Here is a 12,684-nt window from a genome sequence, read left to right on the forward strand (position 1 = left end):
TTTTCCAAGTTGCTTCTGACAGTTCACATGTCGTAGCCTGCTCTTTCTGTATAGCTCCGAGGAATACATAGCAAAAGGATATACGGCATGGAAAACATGCATCATTAGACAGGGAAACAAAGGAGGATAAATTTACGTCTATCTGCCAACTCTTATCATCTGTTCATGGAATATGGCTAGTTATTAAGCATGAGGATCCCAAACTGTTCCACACTTAGCCCAGGTGAGGCATGCAGTACACAAACTGATCTGCCTCCTTGTCAAAGTGCTTTCAGTATAAGCAGCTAGGTAAAGGTAGCCTAAAACTTTCAAATTGTAGCAGCACTTGTGCAGCAGGACCTTCTGCAACTTTGGCTGAATGCCTTCAGGTAATGAAGGTTTACGACTTTGCAGAATAGCTTGAGGAAAGTGTAACTGATGGAGCAACAGTGCAGTTTAGCAACAATAGGTTTGCTATAACGCTTCCTCATTGTCAGTGACTGTGGAAGAGTCCAGGCACAGGGTTTGAGCAAACCTTGAAGGATAAACTTTCATAGGAACACTCCTCTAGCCTGCTCTACCATTCAGTGATATCATGACTGATCTGTGACCTAACCCCATACACTTGCTTTGGTCCATATCCCTTAATATTTTTGCTTAGTAAATAAAATCTGATACAAAACATTAACAACTGATCCAGCATCCATTGTCATTTTGGAAGAGAGTTTTAAATATCTTTGTGTGGCAATGTCCACAGCAACACTTATGGACTTAACCTAATGCAGCAACTGCTGGCTACTGCCTCAAATTGCATTGCAGCACAAGAAGAAAACACCCAATGAAATACTGAAAACTCTGCCTGAGGTCAGACAGTGCCAAACAGCTGTGTAGACCAGTGCTCAAAACATACATGCAGACTCGCAAAACAGGTAAGCAATCTACCTTACAACAGGTAATGAGGAGAATTGGGATGCTCCCACAAGAGTGTACCGATGGTTCCATGAAGCATAAAGTTCCATTCATTTTCAGAATGACATCATTCAGGCCCCAATACTTCTACTCTGCCAGCGCATTCACTGTTGCTTCCCTTAGAATCAATAGGAACAGGACAGGGACACTTAGCCTCTTGAGAATTCAACAAGATGATGAGTGATATGTGACATCCATGCGTGACATTTACTCCATCTTCCACAATATCTTCAATCAACCAAAATCTCTATCAATCTCATTTGCAACTCTATAATTCATCAAGATGGTATACCAGAAAGCAGCTCTGCCTCTGATCCATAGAATTCAAACTCCAGGGCATGGCGCCAAGGCGTATTCAAAACATGGCCACACACAGCCCACAATCACACCCAAGCATGCACCCACCCCTGCATTGTCTGAGATGTCACCTTTTGTTTTTATAAAATCTTAACTTATTTTGAGAATGTGATTTAAAAGAAGTTCTGGGATTTGTATATTAATTAACCAAAATCTATAACCCATTCTAAAAGATGAAAGACTTAACAACAATCAAGGTTTATTAAACGTATCATTTTACTTGCATGACACTACAATCTTTTGCTATAAATTCTGTGTCTTGCTTCACAACCACATGAAGAAGGAGCAGCGCTCCGAAAGCTAGTGCTTCCAAGTAAACCTGTTAGACTATAACCTGGTGCTCTGTGATTTTTAACTTTGTCCACCCCAGTGCAACACCAGCTCCTCCATATCATGGCCACCATGGTGAAGGAAGAGCAGAAATAAAACTTATTGTCTGTCAAGGTAGGTATCCATTGGGATCTGACCTGTCTAGTTACCATCAACTGAGATCATAACAATAGTTAAGAAAGCATTCCCATTGACACAGGACCTCAAAATTAATCCAAGCACCTCTGTGCAACCCCATTACCACTACTGCAATATACTCAACATCCAATAAACTGAAAAGCCCCAACTCTCAACAATTCACCACTTAGTTGACTACAAATATCAACAACCTGCTAAATAACCCTGAGCTGTATTGTCCCATATTTTAACAATCCAGATCCAAACTTCCAACCTTTTCTAATTTAGCTGTCTCGAAGAGGTAATAATTCCATTATCCTGGTTTTCTGTACCTGAGCGTGACATTTTAATGATCTTCAAGTCATTTTGGAGCTCCACTGTTTCTAGCTCAACAAAATGTAGAAAGTACTTTCTGTTTTCCCTTTCAGGTTCGAGTTAGATAACCTTACATTTGTTGATACTGAAATCTATTTGCCACAGTTAGTTTTCTATTCAAATTACCCATCATATTTCCATCATTACATATCATATAAAATGCTTGTCACTGATATGATATTTACGAATTTGGACATGTCAACTTGTCCTTAATTGTAAGCTCTAGATATTTCTTGACAACAGATGCAAGCTACAACTAGTTTGGAAATTTCCTGGTCTTGAAGTCAGCAACATGTTGCCATCCATGCCAAAGCAGTGAAGCTCAAAACCAGTCCAATATCACTTGGCAAGGCTAACTGCAGTCAGCCATATTAAAAAGTGGCAGCTTTCTGCCAGTTACACAGTAACACTGCATTGGACAATGACACATAGGATGGGCACGAAGGCAATGTAGTCTTGTGAATAGCTCAAGTGCTGTAATGTTATTGGATAAGAGCATTTCTTTCTTCCCTGTTTTAATTTCAGGAATTTGACCAATAGAACACTGCAATGGTTCACAACAAATTGATTGAAAGGCAGGGAGCAGAGAAGATACTGTGAAGTTAGGATTGTCATGGAGTCATATGGAAACAGAATCTGCAGTCCAACTTGTCCCCACTGACCACACATCCCAATCTAACCTCGTCTCATTTTGCCAGCATTTGGTCCATATCCCTCTAAACCCTTCCTATTCATACATACATCCAGACGCCTTTTAAATGTTGTAACTGTATCCACCTCAGCCATTCTTCTGGCAGCTCATTCCATACACATTTCAGCCACTGCATGAAAAGGTTTCCCCTCAGATCTTTTCTAAATCTTTCCCCTCTCACTTTAAACCTATGCCCTCGAGCTTTGGCTTTACACATCCTAGGAAAAAAAGTTAAAAATCACACAACACCAGGTTATAGTCCAACAGGTTTAGAAAAAAGATCTTGGCTATTCACCCTATCCATGCCCCTTGATAAAATCACCTCTCAGCCTTCGATGCTTCAGGGGAAAAAAGCCCAAGCTTATTCAGTCTCTCCCTATAACTCAAACACTTAAGTCCCAGCAACATTCTTGTAAATCTTTTCTGCACCCTCTCAAGTTGAACAACATCTTTCCTACAGAAGGTAACCAGATATGTGCGCAGTATTCTAAAAGTAGCCTTAGTAATGTCCTGTACAGTTGCAACATGACATTCCAACTCCTAAACTCAATGTTCTGACCAATGAAGGCAAGTGTGCCTATTGCCTTCTTCACCACCCTGTCTAACAGTGACTCCACTTTCAATGAACTATGAATCTTCACTTCTAGGTCTTCTTGTTCGGCCACACTCTTCAGGCTGTACCATTAACCATACAAGTCCAACTCCAGTTGAATTCCTAACAGTCTGTCTGCAGTGAATTATTCCCAGATGCCTCCTCCCTTCCACAGAAGGAAGCCTCAGTCTCCCAAGTGGCAAGATGCTCCCTTGGTAATGAGGTTTCAGAGGACACCTCAGAACACAGCAAACCTGGATACATTCTCCTGCTAAGTGTCCTTGAGCACCTTGAGAAGTCTGAGAAGCAGAACCATTGCTTCAGCACTACATTCCTGGTTGCTGACATGGATTTAACTATTGGTGCACAACCATGTGCAGAGGAGTGGAGTCACGAGCCTAGGTCGTCACCGAGTCTCTGGTATTTGTGGTTAGCTAGAATTGGTGGGTGAAACTGACTGGTCCAGGATATATCCAGCCAGATGTATATGAGTATAGCAAGTAATAACAGAGAAGATCATCTGGGCATGGTTGCACACTTACACAAGGAAATAGCGTAGTTACAGATTATCTTCTTAGTGTTTTAGGTTCTGTGAATCAACAGTGAGCAATCTACTGCACTCTGCACTCGTGGGAATTCTAATAGTCTGGCAAATCACAAATTTTCACTTCCTGATTTTCTCTAGAAACCACAACACCTTTGTTCAAGTAAGTGTGTGAGGCGTTCAAATGACCCCCAGATTGGTCAGTTTAACACTGGTGATGAAAAGAGTGACATTGGAAAAGCACAGCAGGTCAGGCAGCAACCGAGGAGCGGAGAGTCAATGTTTCGAGCATAAGTCTTTTATCAGGAATGTGGAGGGGCAGGGAGCTGAGAGATAAATGGGGGGGGGGGGAAGGGTTGGGGCTAGGGAGATGAGAAGGTGACCCTCCACATTCCTGATGAAGGACTTGTGCTCGAAATGTTGACTCTCCTGCTCCTTGGTTGCTGCCTGACCTGCTGCACTTTTCCAGTGCCACACTTTTATTGCTGACCTTGCAGCATATGCAATCCACACTTTCTCTTAACAAGGGTTGTGGACAAGTCTCAGCAAACAATCAAAGAGAAGTAAAAGGCTCTCAGAGTGATTTGAACCAATTGAAGAGAACTAGCATCTATTTGCAAAACGCAGATTATGTTTGAGGTTAATTGAATTGAATTTGTTGATATATTAACTGAGAAGGTATGGAGTAGGAGGATTAGCATTAACTTGTATGAAAAAATTGGTAAAGGACTGCTAGCAGAACACCTAAGGTCACGTACTCTATAAATTAGTATATTGAGCAAAAAAAGAAATCAGAGTTATACAAAACCTTTATTGAACCAATGGTTCTCTGGGCACAGTGATGGAGATGATCAATAATTTCAAAAGGAAGTTAGGTGACCATTATTGCATTCATCATTGGTTAAGCCTGGATGTAGACTGCCAAAAAAAAATTGGAAGCCAGAGCTCAAGTATAGAATAGATATTTTAAAGTACTGTAAATAAAACCTGTTACATGCATAGAAACTGGTGCTTGGCTCAGAGATATAAAATATACAACAGATCTTTGGAATAAATAAACTTTGACAGGAACATGAGGGGCTTAATAGCCTCCTTAAATAGCTGGTGACGTCCTTATGCAGTAAGGACGTCACCAGCTGATCCACAGATTAAGTTCACAGTGTCACCACTGCTGAGTGACATGTGATATGGATAGGGTAAATATTGACAAGAGTCACATTAATTGGCGCAGTCTGTGAGAAAGGCAGTAACAACAGGATAGGGCCACCTTATGTAGTCAACAACTGATAGTTTAGACCTTGGGAAGATGTCAAGGTCAGCAAAGAGGAAACTGTGGGCAAGGGATTCAAGCCTTTGGTAATAACAGGAATGTTGGAGTCTTGAAGTATGGAGGTTTTGAAGTAGGGATTTGGCAAGGTGGTGTACCTGAGAGGAAAGGATGTAACAACACAAGAAATAGGAGCAGGAGACTGCCCTACATCCCAACAATCTGCTTCACCTTTCACCCTGATCACGGCTGATATTCAATTTCAACTCACCTTCCTGCCTACCTTTCGCATCCCTTGGTTCCCTGAGAGACAAAAAAAAATCTGGAGTAGCTCAGCATTAAAATACGATAAGAAATAAATGAGAATGTGAGAATAATCTCAGAGGCATAAAATAGAAATAAAAGGGGGTGGGAGTAAAAAAAATAGTGGTATTTAATGTGATGGATCAGGTTCCAGATGTATTTAGTTACAGATTCTTAACATTTATATAAATGCACTAAGTATCTATATCATCAACTTGAGGGTTATCACTAAAATAGTAACTAACACAAAAAAGCAGGATGTTACAAGCAGCAAAAGGTATTAAGTCAGCTCACCCTTGTTTGGTTAGATCATTTATAGAAGTGCTGAGTCCCAGTCGAATTGGCTCACCAAGTGTAAAGGTTAACACATCGAAAAACAAGATCATGTTTTGAAATGGTCTCACATCCCCTGCTTCTACAATAGCCATTCTTTATATATAAGCCTTCACAGCAAATGCCAGTACAGGTCATCACAGCTCAGCTCAGATGTTTTTGTCATCAACATATTCAGAGACATTACTGAAATGCCTCTGGCATATATCGGACTTGAACCTAAGTCCACTTAAACAGCTTGGCTAGATCATGCTATTGCCACTCGTTCACACATGTATACGTCATAAACGGAACCAACAAATAATGACCAGAATTGGATACTCTGTTTGATTCTTACAGCACCCATCCTAACCAGGCCTCAAGAATGCTAAGACCAATCACAGTGGCCAACAAGACATATTCAAAGCTAGGGATAAAACCTAGCACCTTGTAAACCAGGATGTCATGACAAAGAATTATCAAGGTTCTCCTTCAATTACTCCCACATCAACTGCAACAACTTACACTTCTTCTGCCTTTCAAAAAGTCCCAAGATGTTTTACAGATGTAAAAGGAAACCCAGCAAGGTTTTTACCTGCAACATATTTTGAAGAGAGTCTGAAAGAAATAGGGTGATGAAGGAAAATCAATGGGATTTAAGAACAGCATTCAGACGTGGGCAAGCAAATGTTGAGACAGCCACCCTTGGTGAATCAGAGGGTGTAGTTTCAGTCTGTTTACCAGTGTGTTCCAGCCCTGTGCTTGTGCAAGTCTCCACCACTTGCTGCTGAGGCTTATATATACAGAATTTGTTTAAAAAAGCAGGGGATCTACATTTTAACAATGACCAAAACTTTTGTGCTGTGTGGATAGATTATTAGTTACTAAATTCCCAAGATGCTAGGACTGTCAGTTATTGCAAATGGTTATACTTTAAATTATCTATTTAACTTCAAGACAAAATGAAGTTGGCAGTTTAAAGAGCAGCTAACTGGCTACCCATCCGGTTAGAAGGCCTAGGTGATTCACACTGCTGTGAAGAGGGATTTTGACAGATGCAATATTTATACAATTGACATACAGGATGTTTCTTTTTAAATATCAATGACAAAATAGAATCGGAGTAGGAACAAGAGTGAGAATCACACATCACTATGGTTCTCCATGCAAGAATGTGGTGGGAACTCATGCATGGATTAAACAGGGTTGAAAAGCAAAAATGATATAGAATAAATTGGATTTAAACGAGATTGAAAGATTCATTGAGAATCAGTTAAAGGAAGATATTTTTAGGTTAATCCTGAACATAAATACCATTGCAGGGAATAATGGTTAGAAATAAGAAAAACAAAAGAAGAGGAAGAAGCCTTTTGGAAATGATAATCATTGAGGAAAAGTTCCAAGAGAATTCAAAGCCTATGAAAGGGACAGGCTAAAGCATATCATCAGAGATTTTCAGTAATATTAAAGCATTAACAAGGAAACTTTTCTACAGCTTAGAGGACAAATTGTCTGTGAAATAATGTCTAATCAAACTATTTTTAGTTTGTTACGGAAAATGTCTTACAACTTTAAATCTTGTTGTGCAAGTTGTTTCTGAACAACTTTATTCTGAAGTTATTGGTCTTAACATGAATCATAATAACAGCTCTATCCAAATGGGAAATTATCTTGTAAGACCACTAGAGTACAGTTTTTTTTTGAAAAAGCAAATAATAATCTGAAAATCTAATTAACAGTGGCATTGTACTAGTGAAAATAAGCAATTTGATCCTCATCCACCATTCAGAGATCATGATTGATATGCAAACATTAGGTATCTGCATTTTCCCCATACCCATGAATATCTTTGACAAACAAAGATCTATCAATCTCTGTTTTAAAATTTACAAGTGGATTTAACATCAATTGCCCTGAGGTGAAGAGTTTCAAACTTCTACCACTCTTATGTGGAGACGTGTTACTGCAATATCTGTCTCTTTGTTGTCCTCACATCTCAAATTAACATTAGCAAGTGAACACAACACATACATACTTTCACTTTCAACCTTATTTCAAAATCAACACAACCTTCAATTTTTAAAGAGAAGTTAACATTAAAACAGCAGGGAAATAAACTGCATGCCATGTACTTGAAAAGCACCAAATGGCAAGCTGCAGGGTGAACAACTCAGGGACACCCAAGAAACACAATTCAATGATTCTGTTCAGCTGCAAAAATGTGACCAAGAAATCCTTTGTGTTATCACAGGAAACAATTGTTTCGGAGAGATTCTTTTCAGAGACATACTACACCTATGCAATTTGACCTACAAATGACATTTCCTACCTGCCTTGTAGTTGGCTCTAATGGTCTCACATTTCACAGAATCATTGCACTGCAGAAGGAGGCCATATGATCCATCGTACCTGCTCCAGTTCTATTATCTAGTCCTGCTCTATGACTTCTGTTGCTACTTCTGCTGCTTGTAGCTACTCCTCGCAAGAGATCTACTGCCCTGACATGCTACACCCACCCATCATTATATATTGCTCTTACATATGCACTGTAGCCCATTTGCAAACATTTGCGACATACACCATAAAACTTCGCCCAGATTATGTCTTCTTTCTGCTGCCCTCCACTTTGCCTTCTAAAAGAGATTTATGTGGTTGTTCAGCTCTGATCAAATGGCAGAAATTATGATTTTTTCTCTGCAAGTCATTTTAAAAAAAATTATTTTAGCTCCTGCCATTTCAAGCACCTCTACATTTGCCTTGTATTCTGCATTTAGAATCTGTAGCTTGTCTTAACATCCAAGTTTCACCAGCAACAAAACTAAACAGATTTTCAGGGGCATTTTAAAGTTAACTGGAAATCAAATCCCCCAGGCTGTGCAGCTTTATTTGAATGCACGCAAGTCAAACTGGAAACAAAATAATATTCAAACTGAACTGATGCCAATAATCTGTAGAGTTAGGCGCTTACCAGCGCACCTTTAAAAATGGCATTTTTGAAGTAATTCACTCACAGCTGCATTACTCCCAACTGAACCATTAAGGTCATCTCATAGAAACAGAAGCCAAGACGCACTGCAGCAACTCGAAAAAGTAAACTGTTTAATTGGATATTTGAACAAAATTTAAAAGGTACACAGAGTGATAATAGCAATTTAAAGTGTAATGAAGAACTTATTTTATATTAATGCATATTACTGGCATACCCCATAATAAAATTCAACTCTCTTAGCAACAAGAATTATTTCTGAAATGTGCCTTTGTAAAGCAGGTCTGGAAGGAGATGTGAGGATTTTGCTCAGGTCCATCCTGGGCAGTTCTATGACACAGAACAATGTGCTCAATAATCGAGAATGTGGTGCTGCAAAAGCACAGCAAGTCAGGCAGTATCCAAGAAGCAGGAGAATCGACATTTCAACATTCCTGATGAAGGCTTAAGCATGAAACGTCGATTCTCCTGCTCCTCGGATGCTGCCTGACCTGCTGTGCTTTTCCAGCACCACACTCTTGACTCTGAGCTCCAGCATCTGCAGTCCTCACTTTCTCCTAATGTGCTCAATAGGCACTTTTCCAGGGAACACCAAGATAAATATCAACTGCTGATGCAGGACCATCAATTTGTTAAGAGCAAAAACATTCTGACCTGCTGAAACTTGTAAACGGACACATTCCATGATTCAGAATTATGTGCTGAGAAGCAAATTTAACTTTAGGGTAGCCACACAAATGGGACCTAATTGGTTTAACTGGGGAAAGGCCAAAGCTTGAAATCATTCCATTATAATGAACCGAGGCACTGGAAAAAGTAAAATCCCACTGGCTGCATAATTGATGTGAAATGAATAGTCTGGCTATAATTATCCTATGATAAACCTCAGCATGGCAGTCACAAAGCCCGGCACATACTGAAAGGTATGTTAAATTTAAGTGATTATCAAATGTATCTTCATAAATATTACACATATAATTTATGGTGAGTCACAACTCTGAACAAAGGAGCTCAAGATTGCAAAAGCACAGTCTATCCTTTGGAAAGAAACATACTAGAGACAAACACTATCAGCGAACAGCCAGTGGTAAACTGAACACGGGAACAAACAGACAGGAAGAGCAAAGTCAATGCAAAATGAGAAAGAGAACAGGAGGAGTGGACCAAGTTCTGATAATATATTCTTGTTGATCAAAGGGACTGCAGAGAGTGGACTGCGTGGGGGAGATCTGGGTACTGCTCCAGTTAAATACATTCACTCGGCTCTGCAGCTTTTTGTTTTGAAGTCAGTTCTGCTGAGGGAGGGAGACAGCTAGAAAGAGGCGAAGCAGGGATACAATGGGATAAAAGAAAGTAATGAGGAGAAAACTTACCGAGCTACAATCAGAAGGAGAGGAGCAGCGTTCAAAATTTACACTCAATGGAAGTAGTAATGTGCTATGCTTTCTATTCCGTTGTTTCTCACCCCGCACAAATAGCTACATTCACTGTCTTAGTCCGGACAACGCCTTGAGAGATCCAAACCGGAGGTTCAGTAATAGCTCAGCCTCAAAGTGGCCCCTCTCTTCAGTCACTTACCAAACGCCAGAGATCTTTCTGACTACTTGTTTCAAATTAGCTCCGTGCAAAACCTGCAGACAGATCAAACCATGCACTTCCCACCAACACCCACACACAAAAACAAAGCAAATCAACGTACCGGATCCCAGTGGAGAGATTGAGTTAATTAGCAAAGCAGCGTTTTGTATTTCAAAAGCGGTTCTCAAAGAAAGTGAAGGGCTTTGTACTGCTAGCTACGAGGTTAACCTCTTCGATTGGGGCGTCCATAATGTTTCAGCAGCAACTGAACATATGCAGCGCTCTCTCAGCGTATCAGTGCAGCCACGAGTGGGTACATCAGCGATTTATTTTCAATCAAATGTAGGGCCAGTGGAGGCAAACTTAAAGATGCTACAGTTACAATAAAATCAGCAAAATGCTCCCGATTGAGAAGGCGGGACAGATGGACTGATGTAAACGAATTTGCTCGAAAGAGGGCAAACTAAATCATGACAGTGTTCTTGTCGGCCAGCAGTTTCTGTTTTCGTTAATCCACGAATAGTTTTCTTTTAAAAAAAACATCCCCCTATCCTCGTCTTAGAGACGTACAGCACGGACGGAGACCCTTCGGTCCAACGCACCAATGCCAACCGGATATCCTAAATTAATCCAGTGTCATTTGCCAGCATTTGGCCCATATCTCTCTAAACCCTTCATCTTCACATACCCATGCAGATGCCTTTTAAATGCTGCAATTGCACCAGCCACCACCACTTCCTCTGGCAGCTCATTCATACAGGGACCACCCTCTGCGTGAAAAAAGTTGCTCCTTTGGTCCCTTTTAATTTTTTTTCCCCTCTCGCCTTAAACCTATGCCCTCGAGTTATGGACTCCCTCACCCCAAAGAAATGACCATGTCTATTTATCCTATCTATGCCCCTCATGATTTTACAAGCCTCTACAAGGTCACCCCCACCCCGCCTCTGATGCTCCAGGACTGATTTTTTTTAAATGTTTGTATTGTCTATCCCTCCTTGTCCCACTCTCGGTATTGGAAATCAGTTTAGCTCAGTTGGCTGGATTGTTGGTTTGCAGAGCAGTGTAATGCCAACTGTGTGGGTTCAATTTCCTCAACTGATCTAGCCCCATATGCCAGCATTTGGCCCATATTCCTCCAAAGTGTGGTGCTGGAAAAGCATAGCCGGTCAGGCAGCATCCAAAGAGCAGAAGAATGATGTTTCGGGCTTAAACCCTTCATTGTTCCTGGATGACATGGTGGCTCAGTGGTTAGCCCTGCTGTCTCACAGTCTAGATTAGAGTGGTGCTGGAAAAGCACAGCAGGTCAGGCAGCAACCGAAGAGCAGGAAAATCGATGTCTCGGACAAAAGCCTTCATCAGGAATGCCCAAAATGCTTTTGCCTAAAATGTCGATTTTCCTGCTCCTCGGATCCTGCCTGACCTGCTGTGCTTTTTTCCAGCACTATTCTAATCTAGACTCTGGTTTCCAGCATCTGCAGGCCTTGTTTTTACTTGCTGGCTCACAGCACCAGGGAACTAGGTTTGATTCCAGCCTCAGGCGACTGTCTGTGTGGAGTTTGAACATTCTCCCTGTGTCTGTGTGGGTTTGCTCCGGTTTCCTCCCACAGTCCAAAGATGTGCAGGTTAGGTGAATTGGCTATGCTAAATTGCTCATAGTGTTCAGGGATGTGTAGGTTAGGTACATTAGTAAGGGGTAAAACTAGGTTAGGGGAATGGATCTGGGTGGTTTACACTTTGGAGGGCCAGTATGGACTTGGGCCAAATAGCCTGCTCCACACTGTAAGGATTCTAATCTAATTCACTGTATGAAGAAGTTGCCCTTCATGTCCCTTTTGAATCTTTCCCCTCTCACCTTAAACCTATGCCCTCTAGTTTTGAACTCCCTTACCCTGGAAAAATTACCTTAGCTATTCATCCCATCCATGCCCCTCATGATTTTATAAATCTCTATAAGGTCATCCCTCATCCTCTGATGCTCCAGGGCTGATTGTTAAAAAAAAATATTGGTACTGTCTATCCCTCCTTGTCCCACTCTGGGTATTGGGAATTGGTTTCGCTCAGTTGGCTGGATTGTTGGTTTACAGAGCAGTGTGATGCCAACAGTGTGGGTTTAATTCCCATCACTGGTTTGAGGCTACCATGAAGGACTCTTAATAAGGTCAGCCTCTCCCTATAGCTCAAACCCTCCAACTGTTTTTCCTCCCTGTAATCATAACTTTCATCTGGACAGATTGCAATAATCATGTCACTGTTGGACAAGGAAGGGGCTGTGTTTCCTCACATC

General features: G+C 40.9%; 1 protein-coding gene across 5 annotated transcripts in view; it reads right to left on the reverse strand.

Annotated features, from left to right (window-relative positions):
• LOC148142276 (uncharacterized) overlaps nucleotides 1-11,035 on the reverse strand; it is an 80,341-nt gene extending 69,306 nt beyond the window's left edge. Inside the window, exon 1 of one of the 5 annotated variants that reach the window (XM_087976449.1) lies at nucleotides 10,522-11,035. The gene's annotated coding sequence lies outside the window, so the exon portion shown is untranslated. Of the gene's footprint in view, nucleotides 1-8,165; nucleotides 8,264-10,195; nucleotides 10,385-10,521 lie in introns of those variants that run through there. The other 4 variants (XM_087976444.1, XM_087976448.1, XM_087976445.1 and 1 more) reach the window with 4 other exon arrangements.
• Between the last annotated feature and the right edge of the window lie 1,649 nt (nucleotides 11,036-12,684).

The sequence above is a fragment of the Chiloscyllium plagiosum genome, unplaced genomic scaffold (assembly GCF_037043375.1).
Source record: "Chiloscyllium plagiosum isolate Xiang-an unplaced genomic scaffold, Cpla_swu_hap1 HiC_scaffold_29, whole genome shotgun sequence".
In the NCBI taxonomy this organism is placed as follows: domain Eukaryota; kingdom Metazoa; phylum Chordata; class Chondrichthyes; order Orectolobiformes; family Hemiscylliidae; genus Chiloscyllium; species Chiloscyllium plagiosum.